The following is a 5,920-nucleotide window of genomic DNA, read 5'->3' as shown; positions in this document are numbered from 1 at the left end:
TTCTCTTTTTTTCTGGTTTGGGCGACCACTATGGGAGAAATGGGCTGGTTTTTATGCCTATTTATAAAGAAACAATAAAATAATAAAAACATGACACATGGCATTTCCTTATTGGTTCAAATTTTAAATATTTGACTTTTAATTCTTTAATTCTCCACCACACATTTCTCATGTTTATCCATTTCCATGATGAATAAAATCCCTTGGTCTGGACAAATGTCGAGGTGAAAATTTACCGATTTGCCCCCGGGGTGGCAAAATTACCATTTCGCCCCTATACTCTAAATTATACCGGAATTAAAATTTTTCACTTCCAAACTTCAAATCATACTCCAATACTCAAATCATACTCCAATAAGTCAAATGGGGTCAAAAAAAAATTTTTCTAAAAATTTTCATTTTGTCCCCAAGTGGCAAATGACCCTTTTGCCCTTGGATAGTGAAAATTTCGGTTTGACTCCAAATTGATCCTCGAACTCCGAATTACCATTTTGAGTCAATCCTGAACTGTGAAACTCTTAATTTCACCTTAAAATTCCTATTTGAACTAGTTCGAGGCTTAATTGACTTAATGATACCATTAGGGGCAATATCGTCTTTTAATGATTTCTCAAACTTCCTAAATATGTGACCATTCTATTGAGCATGTAAATGACGTCGTAATTATTTTATAGAATAGGGTTTGACACATGCCAGAGTCACTCCGCTGATAGTCAAGATCTTTTGTATGTGTATATGGTTATTTAAATGTAATTCATGAGATTTGTTGCAAATACTGCATGATTGGTTTGCATGATAATGTCGCCACAGATTGGCAAATGGTAATATTATTTTGTGAATGGTATTGTTCAGTTGCCATGATTTATTTTTGAAAGAAAATTATTTTTGAAAACAATGAATTAAGAACCTCAGAGGTAAAAGAAGGACAGGTGGTCTAATAAACAAGTTTTCATAGAAAGGCTTGCTTGGGCCCAGTGGGTCACACCTATTGGGTTCTTACACCGGTCATGGCTCGAGAATTGGGCTGTGATAGAAATGCAGCAAGGTCTTGAGGTCTATTGGTTTGGCTTTAATTTTACTTTTGTGACAGGAGCATTTCTTTTATTACCTTGCTTTTAACTCTTACTGTTTTTAGTCTTCCTTTTCATCTTGTCCTTTTTGAACTTTGCCACTTCATAGAGATTTTATTGTAATTGTACAGCTCTGTTACCACACCAATTTTTCTGCCATTAAAGTCTTAGGCTAATAAGACAAAAGACTTGCCATGGCATCCCTTGGTGATGGATTAAAATAATTACGCTTTTTAGAAAAAATAGTACCTATTATTTACGGTTAAGTGAATATTATCTTGCTTTGTCTCATATTACATTATGAACTACTTGCAAATGAATTTTATCTTACAACTTAATCTTTGCAGGTAGGGAAGGTTGGGAATTGCAATGTTAGTTGGTTTCGTTAGGTTGGAGAATGAACAAACAAATATGTATAAAGAGGAATTAGAGAGAAGAAGAAAGAAAGAGAAAGATGACTAAAATTAGTTGAGGAAACCCCATACTATAAACATTGTAAAGACCTTTGAAAATGGTTTTTAAAGCATTTGATTTTTGAGGCATTAGTTCTACAATTTGATTTTAGAGGTGCTTTATGATTCGTGAGCATGTCTTTCTATCACATGTTAAAAGGTTAAATGTGACTCTATCTTATAGTTTTTAGTTGAACATTTTATATGCTACCATATGATTTAAGATTGCAGTCATAGAGCATACAGTTGCACTTTAATTTTGCTATTGAATCCCATAAACAAGTGCAGCCATACTTTTCCATACATTGGCTAAGGCTACATATTTTTCACCTATGACTACAATTTTCTTTTGTAGCCAAAGGTCCAAAATGTTGTAGTGAGTTATGTCCATGTGATAGTAAATTTTTTTAAAATTCTTTTTTAAATTCCTTCTTAAATTTTTTATTACTATATAATAGACATGATCATGTGACAAAGTATCTTATGTGGTATGTCACGTGAGATGCTTCATAATTTTTAACGATAAGTAACTAAAATAATAATATTTATAAATATAGATGATGAAAATATTATTTTTCAAAACTACTTGATCCAAAAAGAAAATACTAAAAAGTTAAGTGATTAAAGGGTGAGACTTGTGATCAAATCAAAAGGTGATGATATCAAGTTATAAACAATCAACGAAATGCAATTGTACTATCCACATCAATGAATGACTAAGAACCTAAAAAGAGGGAGGTTATGAGGCCTTGTCTCGATGGCCAAGAGGAAGTGTGAAATCAACATATTTCAGATTGGAATGGTATATTATGTGTGAGGTTGACTTAATTTTATATTGATTTGTTAATTAATTTAATTTATTAATTGGATATTTTATTAAAAGGTTTGATTTTACTATAACATTTAATAAATTAAATGCAAGAGTAAATGCTCTAATATTACATAAATCAATTAATTAAATTGTCTAATTTACTATTATATGAAAGTTAATTTTTAATTTGTTTAATTCTATTTATGAACGTTAATTTTTCTACATTTAATTATCTAAATAAAATTAGCTGTCCCACTCTTGTATGCAAAAGCAGTTCTGATTGTTATTATGAATTAGTGTAGTGGATTGTAATGGAACTACACTTGCAGTTTAATTTTTTTAACTCATTACAGTTCACTGTTTTTATTTTTTTTTTTCACAGTTTTACCGTGCTAAAGGCTAAAAGCAAATACTAAAAGCACATGCAACAATTACGTGTCGGGAAAAGTTTTGAAAGACATGCTCATGCATTATTATCTCCGTACAAGGTGGTTCAATTTTTCAGCACTGGTCATATTTCTATGTGATGTTACATCGGAGATTATTTTAATTGTTGCTGTACTGTTTTCTTGGGTTTATATATATAGGAAGGGATAAGGATTCATCCCTCAAATTTTTTTTTGTCAGTTCATTTTGGGATTAATAAATAAAAAAATTTTAAAAATTTTAATTTTTATATTTATATCATGTGCTTTTTTTTTATGAGAATAATAATTAATGATTATGCATTCAAATATTTAATTTATTGATTAATATATAATATTTTTATTTAAAAAATAAAATTTAAATTCTACTTCCTTTAATTATATATATAAAAATAATAATTGATTGGCCACAAGTCTCTTTCGACTTGCATTAATTCGTACCCCTTGAATGTATGTGTCCATCACCCACCTAAGTTCGGTCCCATTTTTTAAGGTGGATATGATAGTAGTTGAACAGATACATCATCCCAAAAGCTGTCTTCATAATAAAGAAAGTGATAGATGGTTTTTTTTTTTTTTTGAAAGGAAGAGTGTGATAGAAGTTGTATGGATGGAAGATTAGTCTGGTACCCATCCTAAATGACTTTGCCTCATCTTTAAAAAAGGTTTGAAATATTTCGATATCAAGTTTAAGTCCCGCAATATGTAACCTGCGGGTTTGCTTCATTTTGATCTTAAATGTCTTCTGGTTATATGGTGATTTTATTTGGTTTATTTATGGATATGTAATAGTTAGTGACCGAGGAAATGTGGGGCTAATAGGGTCTGGTCCTCTCAAAAATTTTAAAACTTCATAATATATTTTTGTTTTTTTTTTTAATTTTAGACTTTTACTTTTATAATAATTCTTTTTACTTGATGAGATGTCTTGATTGCAATTAGTGAACAGCTAATTTTAAAAGACTAAATTAAAATTTATTGGAATAGAATTATTGTCCAAACTTATACATGAAGATCCATGATCGACTCACTTCTTATTCATCCTCCCAAACGCGAAATCCTGATTCCATCATTGATAATGGTTATAGTTATATGTACATAATGATAATTGTTCAGCTGTGATATTTTTAATATCTACATGTGCGCGTAATTTCATTGAATAGAAAAAACATTGTTGTTGACTTGTTGCTAATTAAGTGGTAAGATAAAATTTGATTACAAATGGGAAAAGTCTTGTTTTGATCCTTCTATTAGTGTAAATTTTGCACTAAAATGCCTTTTTATTTTTTTCCAATGTTGTTTAATACATTATTATTAGACTATTAGTGTAATATAATTTAAAAACCAATAGATTGCGCTTTCTTATAAATGAACTAGTAGTAAACTTTTAAAATAAGAAAACCAAAAGACCGTATCTTCAAAACTTTTTGAATAATTTATATAGAGCCATATGTATATGAACAGTGAACATTTGTTAAATTTCAGCTTTTTTATTACAAAAATAAAGAAAAATATGCTTAAGTACAAAATATATATTTTCTATGAATAAAATAGTTTTAATTTTCAAAATATATATTGTGAATATATAGATATAATGTAATAATTTTTTAAAAAGGCAAAATATATTTTATTAATAGAAGATAGATACATAAAACCTAAATCTAACAATTTGCATTTTCGTATCTTAATCGTACTGTGTAAACATAAAGTATTAACAATTATATGAGTAAACACGAACACAACATGATTAATTAATCATGTCAAGATTTAAACATGTATATGGATACATATAATAAACCTGTAACATAACATGATTAACACATTTATTGAACGCGTCAGGTTAAATTTTATATGACATGACACGATTTGTTTACATGATTAACACAATTAAAATCTATATGATTTATAACATATTTATATGACCAACACGATTGATACAATTAACTTGACTAAAACATGATTAAATTAAAATATATACAATTAAAATATAATTATATTATTCAAATTTATAATAAAAAATCGTAAATATCATAATATTTATCAAATATAATAAAATTTAAAATTAATAAATTTTAATCATCATAAAAATATTAATATTTATATGAAACCTCTCCTTTTTTAGCTAGAAGTTCTAGAATCATTTTCATGATATGGATAAATCAGATTCTTCTGATTAAGTTCTCGAAAGTTTAATGGCAGCTTTTATAGGTTGCTGATTCTAAAGCCTTTTGAGCTGCTGCCGCTACATCTTTGTACTTTCTTGAGATCGCTGGCTTTACTAACTTTTGTTGAGGTTCATTCCTCTAGGCAAACCAATTAGTATTATCTTTGAGCTCAGAATCATCATCTAAGCTAACGGATCTTTTATCCTGTTTTTTATTGACATTCTCCAGCAACCATCATATGTTTGTACGTGGATACCAAACATTCTCATTTGATCTAATAGAGATGATCAAATTTCCTACCTCAACAACCACTAGACAAAGTCTGTCTTCCTCCAATTGCAAAGTCAGAACGTTCTCAATGATCGTCTGCTTTAGCACCTTGAATTTGCTATCCAAATTCAAAGCTTGGTTGTTTTGTTTGAGGGATTGTTCATATTTATGTATTGTTTGGGAAGAAACTGAATCATGTATTTCTGATAAGTTATTTGAAATGTACTGGGAGTGACACATATTGACCCATAAATCAACCTTGCAAGGCTTCACAAGTGAATACAGTCATCTAAACCAATTTCAAAATTTTCTAATGAATAAGGGAAAGGCTAATGTAATACTTACAGCTATTCATTGCTTGAGAGTAACGGCCAACATTTGCACTAACAATTATACTTACAGCTATTCGTTGTAGCTTTTATGTCTGCGAACGAGTTTACATTTAAATGCTTACTATTGGAGTTCTCAAAAAAAAAATACAATTCTCTTGCATAAAACTCCTTCTGAAGTTGAGAGATTAGCAGATTTATCTCCGAAAATCTGAATGTATTGCAAGAGTTCGGAAGCATACTGTTAGACATTATCTTTATGATGGTGATTCAAATAAATATTTGAAGAATGAAGAAACACAGATGAAGTGAAGAAGGTGAGTATATCGGCTTGTGAGAAGAAAAAGAGAAGAAGGATCAAAACTCACAGTTTAAATAAAGGCAGAAGCTCAACACAC

At 29.3% G+C, this 5,920-nt stretch overlaps 1 long non-coding RNA gene across 1 annotated transcript in view; it reads left to right on the top strand.

The window, feature by feature from the left end:
- LOC108661657 overlaps positions 1-2,953 on the top strand; it is a 6,995-nt gene extending 4,042 nt beyond the window's left edge. The window contains exon 5 of the long non-coding RNA XR_001927414.1: positions 2,716-2,953. This is a non-coding gene — a long non-coding RNA (uncharacterized LOC108661657). The remainder of the gene's footprint in view (positions 1-2,715) is intronic.

This window comes from Theobroma cacao, chromosome 4 (genome assembly GCF_000208745.1).
Source record: "Theobroma cacao cultivar B97-61/B2 chromosome 4, Criollo_cocoa_genome_V2, whole genome shotgun sequence".
Taxonomy (NCBI): Eukaryota; Viridiplantae; Streptophyta; class Magnoliopsida; order Malvales; family Malvaceae; genus Theobroma; species Theobroma cacao.
The sequence above is the reverse complement of the archived record's forward strand: the minus strand, read 5'-3'. Positions and strand labels throughout refer to the sequence as shown.